The 17,054-nt window shown below is 37.8% G+C and overlaps 1 protein-coding gene across 1 annotated transcript in view; it reads left to right on the top strand.

Annotated features, from left to right (window-relative positions):
• zgc:173607 overlaps positions 1-17,054 on the top strand; it is a 791,925-nt gene that overhangs the window by 619,701 nt on the left and 155,170 nt on the right. The window lies entirely within an intron of this gene.

The raw sequence follows: 17,054 nt of genomic DNA, 5'->3' as shown, positions 1-17,054 counted from the left end.
GGACTAATAGAAGAACGCTGAACAGTGGGGCAAGAATAGTACTATCATGAGTTTATTATCGATTCTTTTTGATTAACGAATTCGCTGTTGCAGGTTCGGTAGTCGCAGATTGTAGATTGGAGCAGAATAAGGTTAAGGAAGGGAGAGCTGAAACGCCCGGGTTAGATCCTTGGGTTAGATCTGAAATCAGGAATCAGAAGTTAGTATCAGGGTGACAATGCAATTCAAGCAATTTGAGAAATATGGCATCGTGGATGTGAGCTATGTGAGTGGAAATGCATCCTTTATGTAGAGTGTGATTGTATTTGAAGAGCATATAAAATGTAATGGGTTGGATGAGGGTCAGGTTCTGCAGCCAAATGTCATGGTCTTTTTATTAATGCATGGTCTGATAGCTTGATGTCGCTACGTGCAAGGATGGTAGAGGTGAGCATTCATCCCCCCACAGAATGGCAACTGGATGGAGAGCTGAGGATAAGGGGTATGGTTGTCTGGTGGTCCTGGAAGTGTTTATTGAAGATCCGTTGTCAGAAATGTCCGCCTATTCATAGCAGCCAATCAGGAAGTTGTTTGTTGCTGTTTCACATCCAACTGACTTGCCATTATAAGCTTACATAAGACACTAGTGTATGAGTAAATGAGTCACTGGTCTAGTGTAATTGGACCCCAGTGCTCTGTGTATAATTTATTTATTTTTTTATTTTTTATTTTTTTTTTATTTTTTTTTTTTTAATTGCTAACATCAAACTCTGAACTCTATAAGACTTCAAGGGCGGTGTCACCACTTAGTAAAACTGTGAATGGAATGTTAGTAATTGGCTTTACTTTAATCCATGAATAACATTTGTTGGTATCTTAACTTCATTCACAAGCTTGTCTGGTCCAAATTCATTCATAAGACTTGCAACAGAGTCAAGAGAGAGGGCAGGACCTTCTCCAGAGAGCTTATTGGGTGGTGACGCTTCTCCTTACAGCTATTGGCTTAAAGGAGAGCCAGTCAAGCGTGCCAAAGGTGAAAAAGCCCGGCGGCCATTTTGTTGATCAAGTTCACCATTGTTTATGACTTGAGCTGTTGCTCTGCTGAACATTCCAGCAAACAAGCTGTTAGATGTTATGGATCAGTGGACGGGCAAGAGGCGAGTATCTTTAGTTAAAATCATTGTTTACACTAGTCTTGTTATTCAAAGATTTATAAATGTTTTAGTCTAAATGTTTGGTAAAGTTATTTTGCAAAGCTTCCCTTCATGTGCATAGCATGTGCACCGCTAGGAAAAAGGTAATGGTTCAGTTTCATTGCAATGGCTTTGGAGTTTTTGGCTGTCATTTGCTGGAGAATAGGGTTGAAGACACAGCAGATGCGTTGAAGTGGAAGGTTTGATGTTTGTTGAAGTCGTTGATGCAATTGTTGGAGTTGTTTTGAAGTAGTAGTTGTTGTTGCTGCAGTTGTTGTTGCTGCAGTTGTTGCTGTAGATTGTAGCTTGTAAATTATAGCTAGTAGCTTGTAGATTATAGCTGGTAATTTGTAGATGGTAGCTGGTAGATTGTAGCTGGTAGGTGATAGCTGGTAGGTGATAGCTTGTAGATGCTTTGGTTGTCTATGCTGGTTTAGAGTAGGTTTTTCAACGGCGCTAGCTACGGTGAAGCTGCCTCTTCAAAACGAAGATAGCAATGGAATAAACCCCAGGGTATTTATAGTAGTTTAGGAGTCATCTGATTGGATCGTAGTGAATTGGATAATGCGGGTCAGCTGCTAGCAATCATAAGCACGTGATCCTCTCGAAATTTGTTTATACATAAACTTCACAAAAAAAACTTTGTTCTGTCACTAATTGATTGTTTTAAGAATATTTATTAGTGATGCCTGCAATGATTACAGAATAACCAAAAAATTGCAAAGAATGGCAAGCACTGATTTTTAAATCACTTTCAACAATTGTAAAAAGAGACAGAAAGGGCAGAAGCTGAGCTTCGTCTGGCAAAGGAACAACTGACTCTGACCAAACTCCAGTAAATCAAGGCCAGACTTGAGATCCGCCTCCTAAAGGCTCTGCTCAGACATGCTGGTCTCTCCACATCAGATGAGGAAGTCTGAAATTATCCTGGAGGTTTTGACATTAAGTCCTTTTTGTAATTCAATACATCTATATTTGAAACTTGTTATAAATATCCTCAATGTACAGTGTTTGTGTTGTAGGTCTCAGTTGAGCGGACTGCTGGAAGACCATGGGTTTTATCTTGTTTTTAGTTTTTAGGCATTTACAACAGAAAAAGGTGCGTTCAACTTTATGCAGTGCTGCGCAGATAGATCGAAATCTGTCTTAAAGTGGTGCATGCTGGTTAGAAATTTTGTTAGGCTTGATGCTGCGCCGACGCCACGTGACTGTCACATGTGGCATCAAAGTACTGCGACATCGCTCCAAGATCAGACAACTGAATCAGACCGTGCAGCGTCTGAAGAGCGACAGCTGGAACTGCGATGACGACTCTGATATTACATGATTGGCCGAGTTCACCACATGACAACAACCACGTGTGTTTCAAGTTTATTATTGGACAACTTTCGATTCAAAAGTTTCAAAACAAACAATTCACTTTTCATGCCCTCTCTATCTTGTATATATCATGCTTATTAAAAGATATTAAAATATTAAATTATTAAAATTATTAACATTATTAAAATATTTTTACTGCAGTAATCATGTTTTGTTAAATAATTTGTTTATAAAGGCCAGATTGTTGGGTTTATTTTCTACCTTTTTTATACAGACTATTTACTGCATTTAGCTCCATGAACGATTTAAACGATATATTTTAGTGAATAACCTAAATATTAACTCAAATTAGTCTTAAGGACTTGAAATAAAATAATGATCATCATTGATCCTGATACCCTAAAGTTTTCTTGACAAATTAAGTTAAAGAACTATTTTATTAAATAATTATAAAATTATTTATATGATTATAAAATATATTTTATTTCCTGTCAGGCCGTTTATACACACATTGATGTACCTGCTTTTTCAGGGAAACCTCTACTAAGGGTGCTTTCACACCTACACTTTTGTTTCGGAACCTGTCTCGTTTCCCAGTTAGCGCGGTTCGTTTGGCATATGTGAACAGGGCAATCACGCTCTGTTCCACGCCAAAGTAATCGCTACGAGATCGCCTGAATAAGGCGGTCACGGCTCGATTGAAACAAACCCTGGAGCGGTTCAATTGCAGTGAGAAAGCGATCCGATCATGGTTATATCACAGTGTTTTATGGATATGTAATAGGCTTACGGCTATATGAAGAGAGAATTATAAGTAGGGCGGGAAGTTTCGCGAGTCTCCGGATGCCCGCAAACGAGTGATGATCTCCCGGTAATCTTGCGTCTCCCTCCCGGTCCTCAAATAGGCATCGTCGCGCACTCTTCTCACCTCTCCTCACTGCGGCCCCGTTTACACTAGTGCGTTTTAGTTTGAAAACGGCGTTTTAGATCAAAAACGATCCGCGTCCACACTAGCGTTTCACCTAGCGTTTTAGAAGTTATCTCCGTCCACACTACGCCACCAAAAACGTATATCACGTGACCATTCGCGCACTCTGGGCATGCGCGTCCTAGTATAAACAGGAAGCATGTGTCTCGCTCGGCATTTGGTTATTGTTAGTCAACAAACGCCGCTTGAATAATGAACGCGATGGCAAAGAAAGCAAGAGAGGTATTTTTGTGGACAGACGACGAGGTCGAGTTGTTACTAAACGTAACAAATGAATATAAAACGGCCATGGTTATCGAAAATGTCGACTGGGAGTCATGTCAGACTAAATACAACGACATACTCAACCGATTTTTGGAGAACTATCCGACATCGGAGGAAGCCATGGCTACGGGAAAAGATTTTCCTCACAAAAAGGAGGACATAACAAAAGGTACGTTGTTTATTCACTCGTTTTTAGTTTTGGCTTATAAATACTACAAATCCAGACAAACATATGTACATTTAAATGGAAAACTATTAGTTATGCAACAAAACATCTGTTGTGTTGTCGGGATGGAGAAAGGGGCTAGACCACGTGTCTTTGTTTGTATCAGTATGTGTTTGTTTTAATAATTATTATAGTCCAATATTAGAAACATCAAAACGATTTTAAGTCTTTTTGCTTTGAAATGTAGACTGCACACACACTGTCGTGTGATTTCTATTGTATAAATATATTAATGGTAAATATGAGAAATATACTATTCTCTAATCTCATGCTTACAGTATGGGTATTTTACATTGTTCTGGAAAACAATGTAAAAGAACAAATTTAACCAGTTTGTGTAAGTGTGTGTTTTTATTTATTTAATGCTTGCTATGTAATATTTTGTATTTATTTAAATGTGTATTTATTTATTATCTGCCCTTATTCAATTGGTTTGTGTTTTGTGCTTATAGGTCACGTGACAACAAAACTGAAATCAATACGCCTCCGTTATCGGCAAGCTGTTGATTGTGGCCGGAAAAGTGGGCATGGACGGGTGGTCCTACTCTTCTTTGAGCTTTGTGAGTCGGTTTGGGGAGGATCTCCAGCAACAGTTGCTTTGTCGGAAGGCATAGAGACTTCTTGCATTGGTTCAGAAGTCTCAGAACAGTCATCTACAGGGATGTCAATTTCTGCTGGAGAAAGTGTTACAGAGGGTTCTCCGTCCGCAGTAAGTGGTCATCGTCGCCAGAGACTTGATGCCACTCTCAGCGGGCACAGAACCGAAAGGTTAAAGCGCAAGCTCTCATCTGATGCCCTTGCTCAGGAGGACCTGGAACTGAAAAGACGCCTTCTTCAGCAACTCGAGTCTTCTGACAACGAGTTTGTTCAGATGATGAGCAAGTGGTCATCAACCATCTACCGCCTGAATACAAACATTGAAATGCTGGTGCAGCATATTGTAGGTTCGGGAAGCCGTGGTCACATGCCTCCTCCATCACCCCACCCACCATTTCCAAACCATTACTCATACGACCGCTTACCCACAAGAAGACCACTTGGAGAGTACAATCCACCAGCAGCACATACAACCCAACACAGCCCCTCGCCATATGGCGACTACACAAATTTGTAGTTTTTTTGTTTTTGTTTCAGAGTGTACATACACTTATGCAACTTATATGCACAGCTGTACATAGTTAAAAGTGTGATTTGTTTATAAATGTTTAAAGTATTTTGTTTATATTTTATTTTGTTTATATTTTAACTTTTACTGTATACATTTGATGTGTAATGTTTACTGTTTATGCCACTGTTTATTGTACTAACTTGCACATATTACATACTTATGCACAAACCAACTTGCACATATCTCTCTTTATATATATATATATATATATATATATATATATATATATATATATACACTTCTATAAAACTTATAAGTGCGCTTTTGTTTTAAAATGTTATAAGTGTTATATTTTCTTTGTATTTCATTTAAAATGTATAATTTTTTGTGTGTGTTGTGCAATGTTTACATTATATCATACGCAAATTATCTGTCAATAAACCACTTTCTATTTATTTTAGTGTTTATGTCGTTTTGTAATTAGATCTACGTGGTCTGTACTAAATGAACAGCAAAACTGAATGTTTTGTTTGTATTTCATTTTGTATTTATACTCAACACGCCTTAATGCTTGTGTTGCGATGTTTCAAGTTTACTTATATTTACTCTAACAAACAAATTATATTGTTTATGTAATCAGGTGTAATAGATACAAGCACACATCAAATCACTTTGTCATGACTTTATTTTGACAGTATATTGACATTGTAGTAAAAAGACAATAGTCATGATGAAAAGTTAATACAAATTTCAAACTTAAACATGTACATGCTTTAAAAAAAAAGGCAGACAGCTGAAATGGCTCAGGGGTCAAGAAATCTTGTCAATACGCATCTCACTCGTTTTCCTTCAGCTTCTTTGTCTGCTCTCTCAACTATTCTGTTGGATGGCTGAAAGTCCCTTTCATATTGTAATGCAGCATCTATGCAGTGTTCGTTTATGGGTTCGTTAAGCGTTTCACAGTAGTTGTGTAACACAAAGCACGCATAAATAACAAAAGGAAGATCATTCATATTTATGTCCATTGCCCTTCTCAGAGCCGCAAATCGTGCTTTCAAACGTCCAAACGCACACTCGATCACCATGCGTGCCTTGCAAAGTGATAGCCCATAGTACTGCTCTTGTGGTGTAACTCCGCCGTTTGGGTATTCTTTCATGAGATACGGCATCAGAGGATAAGCTGGATCACCCAGAAGAAACACGGAAACAGCCTCCTCATCATCCAACAACTTCTTAGGACAGGGGGGTATCGTTCCATCCTTTAGGTCGCTACTCAGTTGAGAATTGGCAAATATACGCGCGTCATGTACGCTCCCCGGCCATTTTACATTGACGTCCATGCAACAGTACTTATAGTCACACAATGCTTGTATATTCAAAGAATATTTACCCTTTCTATTAATAAAGTCTGTGGAGTTGGATAGAGGTCTTCTTATCTCGATGTGTGTGCAGTCAATTGCACCCAAGCACTGCGGCATTCCGTGTGTCCTATAAAAGTTGGCGACCAGTTCATTAACTTTGGCCTCTGTTTTCGGTGCCTTGATGTATTCGGGGCCCAGGGTGGTGGTAATAGCTTTACATACTTGTCGAATGATGATTGAAACGACCTGTCTGGACAGTCCAAATGCATTTGCAGTTTGTCTGATCCTTCCCTCGTCACTCAGATAATACAAGGTACACGCAACCTTTGTGAGTACATCCACTGGTGCCCGCAATCTCGTCGTCTGTCCTTCCACAAACGGACGAAGTTTTTCGCTGAGGTGGATCATGCCCGACCTAGACATCCGAAAGTTCTTATGCCAATCCTCGGGAACAACTACTTCACTTACAAACATGTCCCACCATGCACTGGTTCTTCCCGGTGTAATCCAAAATCGGCGTTCTAAATAGGGCTTACGTCGCTTGAAACGCGAGCAATTAGCGAGAGCTCGAACGATAGCTTGTCTCTTGCGAATATATGCATCTGCTGTAGCAAAAAATGCAGAGTTTAACTGCACAATGGCGCCTAAAACAGACAATAATGCAAACAACGCTCCAATTTCCGTGTCCATGTTGTTGTTTACAGTGAAGGCTGGTCAGCTGTCTTCATGTGTTATAGTCATGTGAGGGGGGCTTGACGAATAAGGGAAGGATACGCAATGGCACTAAAGCCCCAATCAGGTAGCGAATCTCAGCAGCCCCGCCTCCGTTTTCAGATGTCTCCGTTTTCCATCATCCACACTGAGACGGAGCAGCTGCATTTCAGAATGAAAACGGCCTCTCCAACGTTTTCGAAACGCTCCGTTTTCGGCGCTCGAGAACTCCGGCGTAGTGTGGACGGATGGCGTAACCGTAGCAAAACTTATGCGTTTTCAAACTAAAACGCACTAGTGTAAACGGGGCCTGCATCTCTCCTCAGACACGTCGCGCGCACCCTGTCAATCACCACCAAACTACCACCTCTCCTGACAGCTGAGCGGGACACTGCAAAATATACCCTGACACTCTGACCAATGTGAGGAGAGTTTACTCGCTTGTGACTTGTTTTAGCTCTTTTGGTCCGATTAGAAACTTTGCATTGTGAAAGCAAACCGCTCTAAGAGCAAAGAGCAACAATGTAACATTTGTAATCTCTGTTTCGGAACAACTAAATCGATCCACAGGTGTGAAAGCACCCTTAAAGTGTAGCTCATTTATTTTAGGAATGTCTATTTGTTCAATCTTTTTGGATTAAAGTGCTTTTTTGAAAATGCTTTCATTATCCAAAATAATCTTCATCATTGTTTAAGACTTAATTAAAACACCTTGTTTTGGGTTTTACACTAATATATATTGGAAAGTTTAATAGCCAAAAATGTAGATAAATGTAAAGCCCTTTAGCATATTCAAACAAGAAGTATTAGCCTAGAGGGATGTTTAAACTCCTAAAATGTGTGCTTATTGCCTTGTATTTAATAGGCCTGTTCATTTGTATGTTTATATTACGCTCTCGCTTCCCCTTTTTGATAATTATTTATAATTATTGTTAAAAAATGAACTATAGTTTGTAGAGACTGTATTCTGTTTTATTTGTACTGTAAATCTTTTGTTGTTATAAATAAATAAATGATTGACGGCTTCGTTATCAACTTCGCCCCCGCCTGCGCTCGCTAATCTCGTTGATCACCGGCTGCAGCTGAGGTTCATGTCGATTGCATCTATAATAAGTCCTATATATAATGAGTCCTAGTAATACCACATCACGGGGGTGATTTGTAATCGCACTGGCACTGATAATATTTTAAATGGGCTGTGAAAAAATGTGTATGTTGGAATATAGTTTTTATGAATTACAGTGCGAGTTAACTATTTTGCAGTATGTTGTGTATTTTGTAAGATTGTTTAATTGTTATGTTTATGTAATTTGTTGGGACTACAATAATGGTATGTTCCAGGAAGAGGTGGGGCCTAGACTTTAAAATGGCTGACCCTGAAGCAGTTGCATGTGGGAGTAGTATGAAATAGTGGGAGTGTTAGCATGTCTGAATGTAAAGCTTTTTTGTTGTTGGGTTTTTTTCACCACAACTTGAGTGGAAAGTGTATTTTGTTTGTTTTATTTGAGAAAATGTAAAGCAATATATAAACAAGCTGAATAAGACTTATTCATGCACATTTCAATAACCGTTAAGGATAAAATGCTCAGAAAAGCCATGGGCTTTTTTACACTAGGTTGCTATATTAAAAGAAATGCAGAAAAAACTAAAATTTGAATGCAAACTACATCAGCTCAGCTACTCACTATATAAAAAAAATCTGTCAATAAAAAAAACTATAAATAAATTTTTTTATTTTTTTTTTAAATACTTTCCACTTGAATCTCTTTAATACTCCTAAGTAATTAATAAAGAGCAGGGGCCATACCGTATGCATAAAACTTCTTAAAAATGCTCCTAAGAGTAGTCTTAAACTTTGACTTAAGTATCAAAAAATTCTCAGTAAGAAGTAGGACTTTTTTTTTTTTTCATAAGTATGAGAGATTTATAAAGAATCTAAAAGCCACTTTCAGTAGAGTTTGAGACTGATTCTTAAGTTCTGACTTGAGTGTTGTAAATCAAGGACTACAGTGATTACAACAAAATGGCTGTCCTTGACCTCTGAATCAGTCTATCAGGAGCCTGCAAGAATGAAGTCAAAGCAGCATGACACCATTCACTGATGAATTAACACAAAATTATTCAACATACTAAAATATCATTAAGAAGCAGTTTTGTGTTATGTGAAAAGAAAATACAAACAAATACAAGCATTTTACATAATCGTACACAAATTGATTGATTGCATGGACAAATGTGATGCTTCTTTAGTTACTAAGCTGCTAAGTCACATAATTGTAAATTGCACTCTTAGCTGTATATAAAAGAAAAACCAAAGTTTAAAGCCCTTAAAATATGGATTCAAAAAGAAAACCAAACTGGACCAAGTAGAAAAGTGTTCTAGATGACATCCAGGGGGAACATAATTTTGTTCAAATAACCCAGTGATGCTAAAAGAACCAGAGCATCACGTGTTGACCCAAGCCATTTTGGTACAAGATCCAGAATCTTGTAATTGGCATAAAACACAACTTGAAGATTGAATCTGTGAAATACCTTCCCGCTTCTAACTGAACAGCGCATCATCGATAATGTAAACGTGCTTCGGCGCGAATGCAATGTGAGTGCAGGCACACGGGGAAGCTGAGAGTGGGGACAAGGGTGGTTCGGCCCGGTTCAAGGCAACTGGACATATTGTGAGTACACCATAAGTCTTTGTTGATGCACTGCTGCATCTTTCCAGTCACCAAAAAATGCAGAGTCATTATTACTTTCATTTTTGCAGTAATCTTAAGTCTAGAAATAAAGATAAATTTAAGTCATTATTAAAATTGACACACTTAAGAGTAAAATTCTACTCTGAGAAACTTTATACATACGGCCCCAGATCTACCAAAAAGCTGCAATAAAGTCTACTATAAAAATATATTTAAAGTGTAATGCTTATCAAAGGTATCATTTAAATGCGTTTGTCAATATAAACTGAATTGCATTTTTCTTATGTGACACTTAAGTACACCTAAAATAATGCACAATTACTACAACTTAAAAGTGCATTAAATTACATTTTTTTATAAGCACACTTAAATCCTTTTGATGAAGAGCTCTTTTATTATCTTTTAACAACATCAATTTACAAACTTAAATGTGGAATAATACATTTGTATTTTTAAAAGAAAAGAACTATTAATTAACCAAGGTTTACTGTTATTCCATTTACTTTTGTGTATATGATATTTACCTATAATAATAATAATAATAATAATAATAATAATGTTAACATCAATTAGCTTTTTTGTGAAAACCACATGTTTAAAACAACCTGCTGGATATGTATTATTGATTATCCTAAACTGCATGTCTTCATTTTTCATAAAATTGGCCATTTAAGATACTGGCTATTTTTTTTTAAAGATTTAATTTTCAAACGATTTCCATTTTAATGATTTATTGAAGTTGAAAAATAATTAACTTAAAAAAAAAAACATATACATACATATATATATATATATATATATATATATATATATATATATATATATATATATATATATATAAATAAATGTTGCTGATTTGGGTCTGTTGGCGTTGGGGTTTATATGAGTGAGGTTTACATGTTCTCCCTGTTTACTTTCTATTTCCTCCGGGTGCTCCTGTTTCCCCCCACAGTCCAACCATGCGCTATAGGTGAATTGAATAAACTAAATTGGCCATAGTGTATGTGCGTGTGTATGTAAGAATGTATGGGTGGTTTCCAGTACTGGGTTGCAGCTGGAAGGGCATCCACTGTGTGAAACATATGCTGAATAAGTTGGCAGTTCATTCTGTGGTGGTGACCCCTGATAAATAAACTCAAAAGAAAGTTTAAAGATAAATTAATGAATTTGACCATTTTCATTTAATAGCACTATGTAACCTTTTGTCATACCATGCTTATTTAAATACTGATTTTCTATTTATAGTAATGGATAGGTTGTTCCACAACCAACATAGGCTCTTCATAAAATGTAGCCCTATATACATTTATGGACATCATGAATTATGTAGCCAGATGTACGTATGGCTGCGTTTCATCTTTTAAACGAACGCTATGAGGCAATATGACGCCGTTCTGACGTTTAGAGCAAGCAGCAGACCACTTCACTCCATATGGATGACTTTTCTGCTGTTAACAGGTTGTCCAGGTAACCAGCAGCATACGTCGGTTTAGACACATAAAGGAGTTGACTGCGACAACATGGTTTGAGTATGGCGAAGAACTGTTCCAGAAAGTTTGATAGAAATAGATGCAATAAAACACATCAAATATCATATCAAAAAGCAACACTAAAAGAATTGCTTGTTGCTAACATTATTAGAATTAAATTGTTGGTATGTGTGTGTGTGTGTGTGTGTGTGTGTGTGTGTGTGTGTGTGTGTGTGTGTATTGATGTATTCGTGTGTGACTGCCAGCCCACGCCGGAGATCCAACTATGAACTTTTTAGCTGCAGCAACTTATCTTCGCTAGAGCTTTAACTAAAATATTTCAGGAAAAATCTGTAGGTTGCAAAAGTTTGAGGTGTTGGAAATAAAGGACTAAATGACATATGTTGTTTTACATCCAGTCCACTTTCAGCTCTTTTCTAGCTCCTCATTGTCTCCAATGTCTCTGGTTGCCATGAAGAGAATGACATCTCTATCATTTTTGCTGGAGTGTTGAATGCATCATCCATAAACTAAGGACAGAGGCTGGCAGTGGAAATGGTCATTGTGCATTTAATGCGCAAGGATTTATTCCCGCTGTTTCCAGCGTTGATTCAAAACCATCCTCTGCACAAGCTGCTGTCCATTACCTGGTGCAGACACTAAACAGGCTTCCATTGCTTCATAATAACTGAAGTCTTTGGGACATTTGATGTCCATCTCTGCTTCCTGATCCAGGCATCTATTTTGTCCTCAGAGGGTCAGCGGCCAACAAAGTGTTCTGGGAAAAAACAAAACATAAATCATTTTTGGATTCCTGTTTGTAAAGATTTCACCATTTGTGTGATTTTTAACTGGTGTATACTAACCAAGGGCATGCTGTTGTTCACACAGCTCCTGCCTGCCTGTCCTTTACAGAGCAGGCACCTCAAGGGTCACTGGATAGGACTCTGCCCAACTGCTGTAGGCCGTCAGCTCATCTCTCAGCTGGCAGGTGCACTAGATGGTTGTAAGATCACAAAAAAATATTGAAGAAAGGGCGAAATAATCACTGCTGTGACATGCAGAATTAAGAATAAGAATCATCGGAGTCATTAGATGTGTACTGTGTTTTACCAGCAACCTGGTCAACAACCTTAGAAGCCAGAAATGCATCTCCAGGAGTTCTCATTCTGTAGTGCTTTACCAGTGACTCTGGTGTGTGCCATGACAGCCGCGCCACCACTTTTCGCTTCTGGAAGCTTCTTCACTGACATCTCAAACTCCCTCAGAGCATCACCACAGATCACACTGAGGAGATAAATAGAACGCAGGGCATCATGAGAATGCGATAAGTGGACATACAAAAATGTCAAGAGAAATATAGGTGTACTGTCACCTGTATTGAAACCTTTTTAAAATCATTTGGTAGTTTATAAATTAGGCTCCTGGTGCTCAACACAAAAAATGAGCTGGCTGACACATCACTGGCCACACCTCACTGAAGTGCAAGAGAAACCAAAGAACAAGTAAATTTCCATTATATTTAACTTGCTATTATGGCTTTATGATTTCAATTCCTATTTAAACTTACAAGTTTCATTATATCCTACAGTTGCACTTCTGCTATTTGTGATGCAGTTGTTTTGTGCTTCTTCTCAGCAATAGAAACACCGGCCTCGTTGTGAATTATGCCTTCCCATTCCTTAACCTGCAAAAAGAGAGTTTTGAGAGTTAAAACAGAGTAAAGAATATAATAAAAAATAAATAAAAATTGTAAAATAACAATAACTATAGTCCAATTCTGAACAACTATGCTAAGGTGTAACTAACACTTGTTCAAAAAATGTTAGTTTGCAAATTGAGTTATTCTTGAAAAGAGTGAGTAGTAAAGAGTTAAGACTTAGTCACCTTAGTGACAACTCCAGGCTGCTGCAGAAGCCTCAGAACGATGGCCCCTGGGTAGTAGAGGATAAGCAGCTGTTCATTCTTGGTTAGACTCTCCCCGGTGACAGCTCCAGGAGTTATCCTATGACTGAACTGAAGTCTTTAAGCGCAGCCTCAAAAACAGCAGGGCAGTCTTTAGGCAAGATTTCCTTGCCATAACTGTGAAGTCTGGGGAAAGTCAGACAATTTTTGTAATAAAATATAATAATAATAAAAAAACATATTTCAGTTTATTAGTTAGATATAAAATGCTGACCCTTTGTGTCTGTCTTCCTTGCTCACTTTTTATGACATTCTGCTCTGTATTCCATACAGTGTAAGAATCCACAATACCAGACCCTGAGAACTGTTATGGAATTTCATGAGACAAGATGCAATGCACCAATACACATCTAATCTGAGAAGTGATGAAGAAACCAGCTGTGCAACTCTTCTAACAGTTATTTTTTTCAAAAGCACTAGAAAAGGCTTACATGCATTAAACCTTCGACCATGCTGTTAGTTTCGTCTTTGGGCTAATAGATGGACTCTTACACTATCAATAGACAATCAGTATTCAATAGACTAGCCTACATCAATAGAAAAACCACTAACTTCATCCCTTCTTCATCTCGGGAGGTGTTTTCAGTTCATTCATAACAATTTGCTTTTGTATAATGTTATGATTATTAGCAGTATTATTTATTATATGCGTATTTATTTGTTTTAAGAACAAGCTAGCATGTGTATTAGGATATAACTCAGTTTTTTGACCACACTTCGTGATTTGTTCTTTTAACCGTTTGCTGGAAATTAGAACTGAATTTAGAAAGTTTTGAAACAAATCTTTGCGCTTAACAAACAAAATTAATTATTTATAGGCTAATTGATGTCTGTTTGTACAAGGTTGTCCTATTCAAAAGAGCGAAAGTGAAATTTAATAATTTCTCTCTCATTCTCGCACTTTAGATGCTGTTTAACTTTTTTTTTTGCTAGTGTAATGCTCAGTTTTTCCACTTACTCTTACTTTACGTCATGTAAATAGCAAATGCGCCATGACGCGACGCAACTGACTCTTAAAAGGAATGAGGTGAGACTCTGATCTGAACTCTGAGACTCTGAACACACCTATAACTCATTAAGAAAATAAGCTCAACCCTTTTAGACCATGTGGCATGGCGCAAAGCGAAATTTTCCGTCCTTATATTAGCAAAAGTGGATTGACACGCCCTGAATGCGTTTGCGCCCTGCGCATGGACTGTCAAAATAGAGCCCTGAGTCGACAGTGCAGTGGACACGTTCTAGTCAACGGATAACCGTTGACAATTAAAAACGCGGCCGGGACTGGTATTTTGACTGTAGCTATAAGTAGTCACTATTTAAAATGAAGACACTTGTTTTTTCCACACCAAGTCTCCAAAGATGTGCTAAAATATTCAAAGAAACTTAGGATCACACTTTCGGTTCTTTTCAGCTCAGGAATACGTAGGTCTCTTTCTGAAGTGGGTTCTCGCGTTACTGTCACATCGCTGTCATCAGAAGACAAAATATTAAGAAGAACACACGCATCACCACATTTGAGCAATAATTGTTTGTACAGAAACCAAATTGAGGATGCTTGATAATTTGCGGTTCATTCCGCTGTGGCAACCCCAGATTAATAAAGGGACTGAGCCGAACAGAAAATGAATGAATATATTTTAGTAAACTCACAATCTCTCTTTCTTTCAGTCACTGTCTGTTGGCTCACAATTGTACGTAGCTGTGGGCTATTTTCCTGGCTCCTCTCAGTAACATCAACAACATGGTCAGACTGTCCGTCCTGAAAAATATATAGAAGAGCACACGCATTTACACATTTGAGCAATCAATGTTTGTACAGGAACACAAAAAACGAGGATGCTTGATAAGTTGCCGGTTCATTCTGCTGTGGCGACCCTGGATAATAAAGGGACTGAGCCGAAAAGAAAATGAACAAATCAAGATATTTTATATATTTTATACATAAAAAAAACTTACACTTAATCTTCTTCTTTTGAGCTCTGACATATTTCCATCTTGTAAATGGGTGGCGTCTCGCATCTCTTTAGCATTATTGTAATCGGGAGCCTTTCCTTCCTGAAAAATTGAGAAGAACACGCGCATCTTCACATTTGAGCAATTAATTTTTGTACAGGAACAAAAACAAATATATTTTGAAGTAGGTTGAAAATCTGTCTTCCCCCTAATTTGCATGCCAAATGGCTACCAGGGCTTGTAACATTTTAAAACAGCACACATTATTCTTTTGCGGGCGACTCAGTGGCGCAGCACTGTTGCCTAACAGCAAGAAGGTCGCTGGGTCAGTTGCCGTTTCTGTGTGGAGTTTGCATGTTTTTCCCACGTTCGTGTGGGTTTCCTCCGTTTTCCCCCCACAGTCCTAACACAAGTGGTAAAGGTGAATTATGTAGACTGAAATTGTCTGTTTTGAATGATTGTGTATGGATGTTTGCCAGAGATGGTGTAAGGTCCGCCTGTTTGGTTCAACGACGGCAGCCAATCAGACGGCAGAAGGATTCTTGCGCGTCACTGTCTTCTTTTAAGCACAAATAGTATTGAGTTAAATACATATATAAATTTGATATGAGTATATCTTTCGTTTTATCTGACTCCAATAATAAAACATTGATAAAGTTATTTTGTTTCCTTTTACATTATTTTAGATTATGATTGAATATTCTTTTAATTTGTTATTATACCTTATTCTCATTTACTCAGATTCCTATAGCATCCAGAGTCTTGCACCGGCCGGGTATACAATCTCTTAATACAAGCTTGTCAGTCTTGGTCATTAAACAGAGGCGATTAACCACTCTCCTAAGAAGGCAGAACTCTACTTACTCAATTTAGAAGATTTTTATGTGGTCCCCATAGATCTGTTATCTACTTAATCAAGACAAAGTATTTTAATAATAATCGCACAGGATTATAAGTTTGTAGATGAAGGCCTAAATATCCACATTTAAATTAGTTTCAACAATATTTTGTTGTTCTAAATAGAAAACCCATAGTTGGCCTTTTGCAGTCTACGTATACATGAAATAATGCCAATTTGCTAGTCGGATCTCTAACAACATTGTTTAGCGTGCCACGCTGCTCCGTCAAACATGTTTTAGTCCGTTACTAACCTGTACAGTGGCTTGTAATGCTATGGACAACAACATTTATCAGTGATAATAACACGAGGACTATTTGAATAATTCAAAACATAACAATTTATTTATCAGGTAACCAGGATAATTCAAAATCAATTCAAGCAATCAAAACATTAATCAATTCATTATGTAACATCAATCAATCAAAATTACATTAGTGAAACGTTTAGCCAATTCAAAGTACATAAATGAAAGTTTAGAAGTTTACCTGAAGATGAAAAAGACTACACACAGCAATTGTGCGGGAGATCTGGATACAGATTCCCCGACTTCTCTGCCACCTTCCATTAAGTACCCGTCTTTGCACCTCAGGGTGTTTCTTTGATATTTACATTTGGCCATCTCTCTACAGGGCATTTTCATGGGAAGAAGTTTCGGTTGGGGTTTCTGTGGTATTACCATTTGTGTGTTTCTTTGTTCTTGGTGAGGGGATGTTTTGCTTGAGGGGCCTGATTATAATTTTATTACCGGACCGAGGGCAAATGTTTCAATATCTAAAGGGGTGAGACCTTCTTTATCAGACACGCTGGAACCTTCAATGCGTTAGGTAAACAGAGACAAAAGGGGAGAGGGTATAACAGGAGATACGTGTCCGGGGGAAGTTTCGCTCTCACACTGAGAGCGACAGATGTGAGCTCTTTGA

The sequence above is a fragment of the Danio rerio genome, chromosome 4, assembly GCF_049306965.1.
Source record: "Danio rerio strain Tuebingen ecotype United States chromosome 4, GRCz12tu, whole genome shotgun sequence".
In the NCBI taxonomy this organism is placed as follows: Eukaryota; Metazoa; Chordata; class Actinopteri; order Cypriniformes; family Danionidae; genus Danio; species Danio rerio.
The sequence above is the reverse complement of the archived record's forward strand: the minus strand, read 5'-3'. Positions and strand labels throughout refer to the sequence as shown.